The sequence below is a fragment of the Protopterus annectens genome, chromosome 4.part0 (genome assembly GCF_019279795.1).
Source record: "Protopterus annectens isolate FY-2018-M chromosome 4.part0, PAN1.0, whole genome shotgun sequence".
In the NCBI taxonomy this organism is placed as follows: domain Eukaryota; kingdom Metazoa; phylum Chordata; order Ceratodontiformes; family Protopteridae; genus Protopterus; species Protopterus annectens.
Window position 1 is genome coordinate 1,803,582,964 of NC_056733.1, and position 13,611 is coordinate 1,803,596,574.

Here is a 13,611-nt window from a genome sequence, read left to right on the forward strand (position 1 = left end):
ATCTTGCTTTAATCCTATCTAGCATGGCTGTGTCTATACATTTGTGTAGATGTTTATACAGGGCATCAGTGGATACCTTAGTATAACCGTCAATGCCATCTGTGGAAACTGGAGCTTGGAAGTCAATTATACCTTCTCTTAAGAGGGTATAGTTAGCTTTGGTGAAGTTTTCTAGCCTGACGTCTCCTTTCAGGAGTTTCACCGCTATTGCTACTTTCAAAATGGTTGAGACTGATTTATGATTGGATTTAAATAGTGCAGGCCCTACACTTGAGGTGTTGCATTAGTCACTCATATCGGGGAGGACCAGGTCTAGAATATTGGAGCCCCTTTTGGGGTGCTGAAATATTTGTTCCAGGTCATTTCAGTTAAAGTCCAGGAACTTTTGTGAGAGTGAGTTTGGGCTCATATAAGTTTCCCAGTTAATAGAAGGATAGTTGAAGTCATCCAGCACTTATCAAAAAAGAACAGAGGAAGTGCCCTGGTGCTCTGGCCAAAAATACACTAGTCAGTATGAATACACCTAAATAAACCAAGATTATCATTTTAGAATTTTACTTTTGCTATACTGTTTATTGCATCTTTCTGCAGTATTGAAACTGTGGAAGTTATACTAACTGTACTATATGAAATCCTCTCTAGAACCACAACATCTAAATTCCTTCTGCTTTGAATGGACAGTCGCATTTTTTTTATAGAGGCTGTTTATTTTTGTTGTTCTACCATTTTCAAATCTGGCATGGTATTTATTTCTGAGGAGGGCAGATGGGTCTATGCAATTATTTACATGTTCATAAAACTTGGCAGTGAAGGCTTCTCCATAATCATAAGCATACTATGACTTACAGTATGCCTCCCGTAACCAGTAACCGATAATCCATGAGTTAACTTAATTCGGGAGCACAGACTTATGTATGGCGTTTATTAAATCTGTACACTGTAACTAATAATGTGAAGGACCGTGTTAACTACTGGTGACAAATTGACAATGGAAGAGCAAAATAGGAAAAATGCAGCAAATGTATCATTATTTCTTAAGTGATTATAGGCTCAGATAACCACATGCTACCACACATTATAATTCGATAAATACAAATAAAACAAAGGCTCCCAATCATCAATAAAGGGTGGTGATGAGACCAACAAAAAGAGGCGTATTTAGCGAATACACTGTTTATTCCCGCTTTTGTCAAGAATGACGTCTTCAGAATAAAAAAATCAATCCACATCTCTATTTTTATACATCAAAATAAAAACAATCATTTCAACAATTAAACAATTAAATAATTAACATTTAAAAACCATACGTCCTAAAAATCAAATGTTTTACTATAAAACCCACCATTATGTTCGTTTGACTTTCAATTTTTTTATATTTTAAAAAACACTTTATATTAATATACTCATTTAGACCTGGTTTCTGATCTGCCCCTAGTTTAATCTGCCATAACATTTCTTTCTGTTTGAGGTGGTTTCTAAAATCACCACCTCTTAAATCAGCGTTGCCCACTTCCAATATGAAAAACATGAACTTCTTATATTTAACACATTCATGTTAAAACAATGCATTTTTCCCATCTTTGATTCTGATAGCATAAATATGCTCCCGAATACACTCTATAAGTTTACGCGTGGTCATCCCAACGTAAAATGCTTCACATCCGCTACACTGACCAATATATATAACCCCTTTTGTGTTACATGTGAAACATCCAGGAACTCTAATAGTATGTTCAATGTGATTTAACAGAACATAGGGGCCCTCTGATATATACCTACAAAAATTACAACTGAAGCATTTGTACATTCCCTTTTTCTTATTAGTTGTCATAGTTCCTACAGGGCAGTTGTTTGTATCATTTTCTAACAATTTCTTAATATTGTAATTATTCTTGTATACAAAATTTAGTTGGTTTCCTATAGTTTTAATCAGCTCAGAATTTCCTTCTAAAATTTTCCAATTTTTGTAAATAATATTTCTGATAACAGAACTGACCACAGACTAACCCCCTACCTAAACACACTGTTCAACCTCAGCCTCTCCACAGGCTACGTGCCCATAGAATGGCGCACAGCAACGGTTATTCCACTCCACAAAGGAGGGGCCACAACTGACCATGGTAACTATCGCCCCCATAAGCCTGACTAGCCTGGTCTGCAAGGCTATGGAGCGCATCATCATGGAACTCATTAACAATGACATTGGGAACCTCCAAACACTTCATGCCTACTAAACCTGGTTGACTTCTTCGAGACAGTCACCAAGGCCATAGATGAGAGGAAAGTGGTTCACACAGCCTACCTTGACCTTGCCAAGGCTTCTGACACCATTCCCCACTTGGGAATTATAGAAAAACTCACCAGCCTGAACATAAACCCCTATGTCATGAGATGGGTTGCCAACTGGCTTACAGACAGAACTCACACGGTAAGAATAGTGGGTTCCAGGTCCGACTCTAAACCAGTTACAAGTGGTGTCCCACAAGGCTCGGTCCTGGGACCCCTACTGTTCAGCATATACTTCTCAGAAGTACAGGCAAACACAGGAGGACTAGGCTAACCAAGTTCGCTGATGAATGCAAACTGGGAGCCATAATTGACTCTCTGGCTGACATGGACATTTTCCAAAAGGGCCTTACTGAAACGGACACCTAGTGTCAAAGTCATGGTCTCAAGCTAAATGCCAAAACACGCATAGTCATCCCGTTTGGGAAAAACAAAACACCCATGAATTACCACATAGGTGGCAACCCCCTTAATACAGAAGAGGTAATAAGAGATCTGGGGACCCAGGTAGATAGTAATCTCTCCTTTGACAAACATATCGCCAAAGTAGTTAGGAAATCCTTCTATGTAGCCCATCTAATTACTAAAGGGTTTGCATATAGAAATAAAGAGATTATAGTGCCCCTCTACTCATCACTCATCAGACCCATCATAGAGTACAATGCCCCATTTGGGATGTACCTCGGAAGACACTTCCAACAGCTGGAAAGACCACAAAAGTACCTCATCAAGAGGATTACTGGCATCAAACATATGTCCTATGCAGCCGGACTGGAAAAGCTCCAGCTGTACTCAGTGGCATATTGCTTACTCAGAGGTGATCTCTGCCTGACTTACAAAGCCATGTCCAACTCAAAATTGATGGACATGCTCCACCTAAAGAGATCCAAGTCACTGCAAGCCACTGACTCTAGTGAGCTAAACCTCACCACAACAATAAATAGAACATGCTGGAGGGATAGATTCCTGTCAGAGAGACTTCCCATGCTTTAGAACAAAATTCCTAACTACATTAGGCAGAGCCCCTCATTAACACTCTTGAAGAGAAACCTTGACGAGTGGATGGGTAACAGAAAATACACCCCTGGGATCACTTCATTGGCTCTTCTTGACAGAGGCTCAGTTAATTAATCAATGGGGTGGCAAAAGCTGACGCACTCTGGCTAGGCTTATAAATGCCCTCGGGCAGATAGCCTAGTACCTACCTATGAACATACCTATGAACATATATAAAGTACAAAAGACCTTATTTTCATTAATACCTAAACTTTTAACGAATGGTGCTCTCAAAATGGGGGGATATAAGGTATATCTATTGTTAATGATTTCCTGACTTAACTCATTAAGATAGGTCTCATCATAACCTCTGGCCAGAAACATATGGGTTATTAAATTAAATTCAGCCGCTAAATCCTTATCATACATAGCCATTCGGCTGGCTCATATAAATTGTCCCTTTGGTATGTTGTTCTTAATCAAATTTGTGTGGTTGCTATGATGGTGTAAGTAACCATTAGAAAAGGTGTCCTTCCTAAGTAGTTTACTGCTAAAAAAATGTTATCTATTTCCCATTTCAAAGTAACATCCAAAAATTTACAATTTGTCCACATTTCAAAAAGCCAGACTTAATATTAATTTCATTGATAAAATCTTCCACTATTGAGGCTGTTTCTTCTATGACAAAAAACAAATCGTCAAAAAAAAAACATACATAAAAAGGTATTTTGTATTTACTTCCAAATTCCCTTAGAACTGTAATTTCCCATGAAGCCATGACTTTATTTGCGTATGCAGGGGCAGCCAGAGAATCCATTGCTACCCCCTTTACTTGTTTGTAATATCCCCCATCAAATAAAAAGAAACTGTTATTCAACACTAGTTCCATAAGACTACATAAAGAGTTCACATTTGGGTTTTGAAATGAAGCGTGTTCAGTTAAAAATTGTCTTAAAGCTTCAACACCTTCTAAATGGGGTATACAAGTGAATAATGAAACGTCAATGGTAATCAATGTATGCTTACTGCTATCATAATTAAACCCGTGACAGCGCAGTGGTGCAGCGGTAGCGTTGTCACCTCACAGCAAGAGGTTCTCCGGTTCTATTCTCGGCTAGGGTGCCTTCTGTGTGGAGTCTGCATGTCCTCCCTGCGTTCGTGTGGGTTTCCTCCGGGTGCTCCGGTTTCCTCCCACATTACAAAGACATGCATCTGGAGCCTTTCTCCACGGGCCTCCGCTGAAAATTGGCTTCGTTCCAAGTCGGACTTTCCCGGTTAACAAATGATAAACAAATATAAAATAAAAAATAATCAAGAAATCTTCTAAATTTGTCTAAGAAGTCCCTAGAATCCTTTACGTAGGACTGTGTACCTTGTGCCATTGGATTTAAGATGGAATCAACTACTAGTGCAATCCCTTCAGTGACCGTATGTGGACCAGAAACTATCGGTCTAAACGAAGGGTTTTCCAAGTCCTTATGGACTTTTGGAATGCCGAATAGCACCCCAACCATAGGTTTCTCTATTAGACAAAAATTGTACATTTTCAAATCCATTTCACCAATCATAAGAAAGTTGTAAGTAATAGAATTAATTTTTTATAGCTATCTATGATAAACTTCATATCAACCTTCAAATATTCATCACTATTACTCAACAACCTTAGCATAGCATTTTTATAGTGACCAGTAGTCATTATTACTATGTTTTCCCTTTATCACTTTTCATAAACCTAAGTTCATTTTTGTTCCTCCACTCATTTAGCGCTTTACATTCGCTGACAGTGAGACTGTCATACCAGTATTTGTTTTTCTTAGTTAAACTTTCTTTCAGTTCTTGCAAGCAAACTTCTTTAGTGTCAGACTTATTCTTCTTCTTGCTGTCAAAGTAAGATCTCAGCTGTTCCACTTTAATGAATTATCAACATGGACTAACGAAAGTTGAGGCTTTCTTGTTTTAGCATTCTGTTACAATTCCAGGCTGCGATCATACATCGGTTTCACAACAGGACTATTATATTTTATCTGACTCCGTTTCTTATCACCTGTAATAGTTACTGATAAATCTTTCAATTACATCTGTGTTTTTTTTTTTTTTCCTTTTTATTCTTCTTCATCCCTTTGCCTGATATCAGGCCAGTGAGTTCCCAGCATTCTTCCCTATTCTAATATTCGAACCCTGATGCTGCAGTAGCTATGTAATCCATTGGCTCTGAGGTGCTTAACAGAAAAGAACCTAAGGGATTTTAGTAGTTTGGTGGCTGTGAACTACATCTGTCAAATAAGTGGTCTCCAAGACAATCACAGTGGCATTTCAGGATGGACATCTTCAATATGCTCCGGTACCCATTTATGCAGATACATAATACACTGCTTTGTAGCACACTATGCATGCTCCTAAGTGCCATTCATCTGGTTAGAGTCACCCAACTAGCATTATTTGTAAGCCATGGGCGTTGGTAAATAACTCTCTCTGTCTTGAGCTGTAACCCTGGTTCTGTGGCAGATGCAGTGCTTTCTTTTCCCTGAGGCAGGGCAACAGGCCAGTACATGCAGGACCTGTTGTTCACTGATGAACCATTCAGCACTCAAGTTGCTAATAAATCCCATTTGACTAGTAATTCTTACAACACACCCTGCCTTCTCGGCAGTGTGCTTACTCGTATTATATTTCTGCTACGTTTGCCTTCATTCATATACAAGTGACCAAATAGAGGAACAACACCAATTCAATATCCCATGCTATAAATGTTAGCAACAGAAGCTACCATTAAAGAACACTGTTCATCTGTTGTCACTTGGGAACTTTGTCTAAGCTGTGGGGTTTTGTACTGATCAAATAATGTAGGAGTTCTGTACAGATAAAATGTTATCTGGTAAGTTAAATGAAAATGCATAACAGAAGTATAAAGGATGTGCAGTTCACTTTGTAGCTCTGCAAGGAGTCATGGCTTCGGGGTCCAAAACTGGTTATTTTTATTTGCAATCAATATTATACTGACATCATCTTAAGGGAAATCTCCAAAGCCCTACATCAGAACAGATGTGTTCACCTGAAGCATTCCAATTTTTCTTCTAGATGAAATTACCTGAAGCAGGTTGTACTGCTTAACAGCAGGCACAGGACCTGTGAGTTTCCTAAACAAAAGTGGAAAAATGTGAAAGAATGTACAGGAGTCTGAGCAGTAATACCTAAATTATTTTATGTCAGACAAATTCAGGTGTCATGATTATTACTAGAAAGGACTACAAGGAGTCACTACACTCCACATATATCTACACAAGGCAAACCTGCTCTTCCCCACAATGCACCTGTAATGTCAGCAAGGTACAAGTTAACAAGTTAGGTACAGATTATTTTTCCAGCCAGTGTTCCTTCCATTATCATTTTAATTTCCTTGACTGGGATTCAGAAATATGATTATTACAAGAGAGAAATCTTAACAAGGCCATTTTCCCATTGCTGTAAGCCTTTCCAGTTCTTGTACAATATGCAGATGACTCCACACTCATTCACACAGCCTCTAACCTACAAAACACTTCAAGAAATTACTCAAGGATCCTTTATGTCCGTAGATTCCTGGGTAGACACCACACAACTCCTACTTAACCCCCCAAAAGACAAAATTACTACCATTCATCCCAAAAACATTCTCCCAAAGCAAAACTCTTGTCAAAATCACTTCATTAAATAACACCCTGATTGAACAGGTCCTTAACACCAAACTCTAAGGAGTCACAATTGATAATTTGAAATTTGACCTACACTTCCAAATTGTTACTAAAAGACAGCAAAAGCTCGGCGTCTTGTTAAGAATAAAACCCTACCTAACAGACAGAACTAGAGAAACCATAGCTAAAGCCTACACACTCTTTACTAACATACAAATGTCACATAGAGCTGGAATAACGTTACAATAAAATAGCTAATTTTCCTGCAAATCGACCCTTTAGAACTCTGCCCTTAAAAAAAAAACTAAACTGGACTGAAATCCCACATCACCTCCACTATAGTAAGCTGCTACTAGCTCATACTCTAATATAGTACCCTGAGAAGTATCCAGCACTTAACGGCATGCTTCAACATTACCATCAGACCAAAGCTCTTCACTCTAAAGACAACTCCTCCTCACCATCACTAAAGCCCAAAATGCATTGGGAGCCTCCTTATAGTCAAGCTCTGTAGCTACCCTCTGGAATGTTCTCCCACATGCTCTCAGGCTTCTTGAAAACCAACAGTAATTCAAAGCATATCTGAGAGAACATGGGCAACATCCTGGCTCTATAACGGTGTACATAATATTTTTGCTTCTTCTTCCTCTTCTATTATATGTCTGCTTGCCTCTACTATTTTACCATCACTCTGTTGTCTCTCACCCCACCTTCTACCTATACCTCTTTTAACTTTTTTATCACTCATTTAATTTATATCTTATAATTAAATCAACCGTTTGCTTTCCATCCTTTGTAAAGAACAATAGTACTTAGTATTGTGACATCTATCCTTCTGTATAAAATATACTCAGCATAAGAAAAGTACAGTTTTGTACCTACCATAAATGTAGATGTTCGAAGATCCACATTGCTGCAGTCCTTACACTTGGGTAGTCCGCTGTCCTCGGTCGGCCCGAATATCAAAGTATAAGGCTGACGTCGGTCAAGGCGCATTAGACTGACATCAGGACGTCAGGGTACAAATGCGCATGACCGACGTCATATCCTCAGTCTTTTCTTGCCCCAGATGTCAGAAGACCCTAAAAGAAAGGTCAAAACCAAAAGACAGCAAACAGCCAACCAACCACCCTTGCACTAATAATATGTACCATATATACAATATACACAATATATACAACCCAACCCACACAACCGCCTCTAACTACAGAGGGGAAGGAGGGAGGGTAAATTGGACTGCAGCAATGTAGATCTTCGAACATCTACATTTATGGTAGGTACAAAACTGTACTATGTTCTTCATCTCACATTGCTGCAGTCCTTACACTTGGGTAGAATCCCAAAGCAGAGGTAAGGGAGGATGGCAAAACTATAAAGAAGCAGGAGCTGCCAAAATGCCCTGTAAAATAGCAGTGGCAAAACCAGCCCTAGATTTAGAGTAAAGTGGAAGGTGATAATGCTTAGAGAAAGTATGCACTGAACTCCAAGTAGCTGCCTCCAAAATATCTTTAGTTGCCACCCCTTAAAAAGCTGTCAGTGGCAGTAGCCCTAGTGGCATGAGGCCTAATCCCAGCTGGAATCTCCTTGCCATGATGGGAATAACAGAAAGCAATGCAAAACCCAATCCACTTAGAAATAGTTTGTTTTGACACAGGCTTGCCCTGAGAACTCAAAGCAAAAGAAACAAATAACTGCTGAGACTGCCTGAACCCTTTAGTTCTGCTCAAATAATATCGCAGCTGCCTGTGTACATCTAAAGTGTGCAAAATCTTTTCCCCTTTATTTTGGGGATTTGCATAAAAAGTAGGCAAATGAATAGTTTGGTTTAAAGCCACACTAGAAACCACTTTAGGCATAAAGGAAGGATTAGTACGCAAAGATACCCTATCCTTATGGAAAATTAAGAAAGGCTCAACCGCCATAAGGGCCTGCAATTCAGAAACCCTTCTTGCAGAGGTAATGGCCAACAAAAAAGCAGTCTTCCAAGATAAATATTTCAACTCGGTAGTAGCTGCAGGCTCAAAAGGTTGTAGAGTGAGTTTCTCCAACACAAAATTGAGATCCCAAGCAGGAGTAGGAGCTCTACGTGGGGTCTTATATTCTTTGCCCCTCTAAGAAATTGCTTGAACAAAGGATGAGAAAACAATGGTGGGTCACAATCATAGTGAGCGAAATTGCTGCAGCATGAACCTTAATAGAAGAGAAGGACAAACCTTTGTCCAGTAACTCAGTAAGATATTGAAGAGCCATACTTAAATTAGGCTCAGAAACATCAAAATCCTTTGCTGCACTCCAAAATAAAAATCTCTTCCATTTATCTGCGTACACTTTCCTTGTACTAGGCCTTCTAGCTTCCAAAATAACATTCAAAACTTGCTGTGGAAGTTGAGACCTTCTATGGTTCAAAACAGAATATGCCAGGCTGTTAGGTGAAGAGAGTGAAGCTTGATATTGAGTAAATGACTGTCCTCCTGAGACAACAGGTGTGGAATTGAAGGCAAAGGCCATGGAGGCTCCCGTACCAGACTTCTCAGTAATGGGTACCAGTGCTGTCGAGGCCAATCTGGAGCTATTAAAATCATCTTTGGCTTGTCCTGTCTGACCTTTAGAAGTACCTTTGGGAGGAGAGGCAGAGGTGGAAAGGCATACACATGAAGATTGCTCCAATTGAAAGAAAGAGCATCCACTTTCCAAGCTGTGGGATGAAACCTTTCGTGCAAAACTTTGGCAGCTGGTGGTTTAGTGGAGAAGCGAACAGATCTATGTCTGGAGTTCCCATGACACTGTCAATTTCTGAAATACATGAGGATCCAATTTCCACTCGTGGGGATCCATAATTCATCTGCTCAACACATCTGCTAAGGAGTTCTGTGCTCGGCAGAAACCTTGCCTGAAGATGTAGCTGTAAACTGAGAGCAGTCTCCCACAAAATCATTGCTTGCCTGCATAGAGGATAAGAATGTGTTCCCCTTGCTTGTTGATGTACCACATGACAGTTGTGTTGTCTGTTAGAATCAACACCTGCCCTGGAAGAAGTAAATCCTTGAAAGCTATTAATGCAAACTGGACTGCTAACATCTCCTTCAAGTTGATATGTAGATGTTGTAGTCTGGCAGGCCACTTGTCTTGTATCCACTTTCCATTTAGATGAGCTCCCCAAGCTTTGTCTGAGGCATCTGTCGTTAGAATCTGACTCGCCTCTGGCCGGGTCACAGAGAGTCCCTTGTTTAGGTGACATTCCTGAGCCCACCACAAAAATTCCTTTTGAATGCAAGGTATTATTTGAATGACAGTGTCCAGATCCTGGCAGTGCTGTGTCCATACGTTTTGAGATACCATTGTAGCTTCCTCATATGCAGTTTGGCATTGGGAAGCACCAGAATACAAGATGCCATGAACCCCAAGGCTTGAAGGACTGTCCTTGCAGTCAGCCTGGACTGATGAGACAATTGATGAAAGTAAAGGGAAATATTCTTTTGTTTGTCCGGGGTCAAAAAGGCCATCTGGGATGCTGTATTCAGTCTTACACCCAGAAAGCACATGTCCTGAGAGGGTACTAGACTGGACTTTATTTTGTTCACAGAATACCCCAGGCATCTTAGCACTGCTATCACATATTCCAAATGATGAAGAAGCTCGTCCCTTCCTTGAGCCAGAATCAGGCAATCGTCCAAATAAGGATAGATCTGTATTCCTTTTAGCCTGAAGAAAGCTATCACTGGAGCCAGAACTTTCGTGAACACTCTGGGCGCAGTAGATAAGCCAAAGGGCAATGCAGAGAACTGATTCTGAGAAGTACCAGCCAGAAAACGCAGATACTTTCTGCAACTCAGTCTGATAGGAACATGAAGGTAAGCCTCCTTGAGATCCAAAGTTACCATCCAATGATCTTTGCCCAGCAGAGGTAAAAGCTGTTGTAACGTCAACATTTTGAACTTGGGAATGTCCAGATAAGTGTTGAGGATAGATAAATCCAAAATTGGTCTCCATGTGTTCCCCTTCTTTGGTACTAGGAACAGGCGAGAATAAAATCCTAGGCCCACTTCTGGCATAGGGACCGGCTGTATGGCCCCTATTTGAAGTAACAGAGAAATTTGTTTGTGAGCCTCTATTCTTTGCTGAGGAGGAACATCTGGCATGCCTTTGAAAAGAGGCAAGGTATGGAAATAAAACCCGTAACCTTGGTGTATGATATCCAATATCCATCTGTCTTGGGTAATTAAACTCCAATTTTCCTTGAAAAGTGCCAACCTTCCTCCCAAAGGTGCTGCCAGACGAGAAGGCTCTGGCAGCTGAAAAGGTAGGTCATTGGGTCTGTTTACGAAAGGACTGACCCCTGCCCTCACCCGAAGACTGTGCAGGTGAACTCCCTGTTCTAGGCCTGAAAGAGCCCTGCGCTCTGCCCCTACCATGTCTAGATCTACCCCTAGACTGGGAATCATAAGAAGGATACGTCCACCCCTTGGTAGGCCAATTTCTACTAAACTTCGGAGGCTGAACCTGCAAAAAATCTTTAACAGTCTGCATAGACTTAGCCTTGTCTTCCATTTTCTTTAAGACTGCCTCAACAGGTGAACCAAACAACACATCAGATTGTAAAGGAGCATCTAAAATCCTCATCTTAACATGGTCAGACAAATTCTGATCCCTCAGCCAGGCGTGCCTGCGAAGAACTGACCCAGTGGCAGCCACCCTAGACGAGGCCTGTACAGCATCAAAACCACATTGCAAAGAATGCTTACCCACCTGTTCAGAAACATGTACTAAATCTTGTAACTCTTTACACTCAATACCTTCCGCCAGAGCATCTACCTTAGACTTCAATTGAGAAAGTAGATAGTTTTGGTATTTCAACATGTGAAACTGGCAATTCAAAGCCCTCATAGCTAGGGTGGAAGAAGTATAGACTTTCTTTCCCCATCTATCCAAAGCCCTGGCCTCTTTATCTGGAGGAACCGGATTTTTAACAACAGAAGCCTTAACACCCTTAGGCCCCTGACTAACAGTTTCTGGGTCCGCCCTGGGACTCTTAAAAAGATACTTATGAGCTTCAGGCACCCTGTAATACCTATCCGGCTTAACAGGAGCAGGAGGCAAAGAATCAGGATTAAGAGAAGCCTCTGCAAACACATCTTCCACAACATCCAGAACAGGAGGTATAGCCAAAGGCCTATGCTGAGGTAAAAACAAAAATTCCCTAAGCCTTTTCCTGGAATCAGAGAAGTCCTGACCTTCCCACTTAAAATGCTCCCTCATGGAATGAAGAGTCTCTGAAAAAGAAAAATCTTCAGGAGGAGAAGCAGAAGGAGTAGAATCATCCACATCAGAATCAGAATAAGGAGAATACTCCTGCAAGTCTTCAGCCGAAGACTATGAAACATCCGAAGCCTGCTCAAAACTCCCCAACTCAGGTTCCACCCTAGGTCTCTTATCAGGAGGGGGCAAAGAACCTCTAATCAAAGTAATCAAATCTTCAGCCATTTTAAGCATATGCTTCTTGGGCACAGAACCTGAAGAACTAGGGGTGACACCAACTGAAGCTAAACCTGGCCTGCCTCTGGGAGAAGCCTTGGAAACAGAAGGAGAGGGCCTAACCACCCTAGGAAGGGAAGGGAGTACAGTAACCTGAGAAGCCCCTTCGGCCTGACCTGCCTCCTGAGAGGCCACATCCTGCAATAACAAAGTCTCCCCCTGGGGCTCCAGAGAAACCTCCGGCGGCTCCACCGACACCTCTAAAGAACCGGCGTCCGGTACGGACGGTTCCTCTTGCCTAGGCTTAGCTGCTTTGTCCTTGCGCTTCTTCGAAGAAGCGGGCGTCGGAGCATCCGACGGCATATTATAATTGCACCGCTTCCCAAAGACTAACCTGGCACAATCTAACCTTCTCTTAATAGTGCGCTTATTGAATCTAGCACAAAAGCGACACCCAACAACGTCGTGCTCAGGCCCTAAACAAGGAATACACAAAGTATGATAATCTCTATGCGGTATCTGTTTCCCACAAGAAATACAGTTATTCACTTTTTCTGACATCCGGTAAACCACTGAGGCAAGAAAAAACTAAAATATTCCCCAACGGGGTACTTAGCCAACTTTGACTCGGTCTGAAACTCCGAATTCAAAAAATTTCAGAACGCCAACCGGCACTTGCAACGCTGCTTCTGCATCGGACCATGCGGCAAAAAAGACTGAGGATATGACGTCGGTCATGCGCATTTGTACCCTGACGTCCTGATGTCAGTCTAATGCGCCTTGACCGACGTCAGCCTTATACTTTGATATTTGGGCCGACCGAGGACAGCGGACTACCCAAGTGTAAGGACTGCAGCAATGTGAGATGAAGAACATCCTTATTATTGTATGCATAGTTACTATCTATTCAATTGTGACACTGTAAAGTTTATTTTAACTGAATTCTGCCTGACATTGTTGATGTTGTATAACCCAAAAGATTTTGTTTGTACTGCATGTACTGCAGCTTTTCACGCCGGGCCTTTGTGGCCAGCTAGGTTCCCTGGTCAAAAAATGTAAAGTAAAACAAAATAATTACATGTAAAATGTAACTGTTGGAGAAAAGTGGGTCTTCATTAAAAACACAGCTACCACCCTTTCACTCTCACAGAAGTACTAATGGCACAGTGGAATTCAGCGAAGATAT

At 41.1% G+C, this 13,611-nt stretch overlaps 1 protein-coding gene across 4 annotated transcripts in view; it reads right to left on the minus strand.

Moving 5' to 3' along the window:
• The window catches only part of GRIA1 (glutamate ionotropic receptor AMPA type subunit 1), a 2,520,544-nt gene that overhangs the window by 2,337,329 nt on the left and 169,604 nt on the right, over nt 1–13,611 (minus strand). The gene's annotated exons all lie outside the window — the stretch shown is intronic.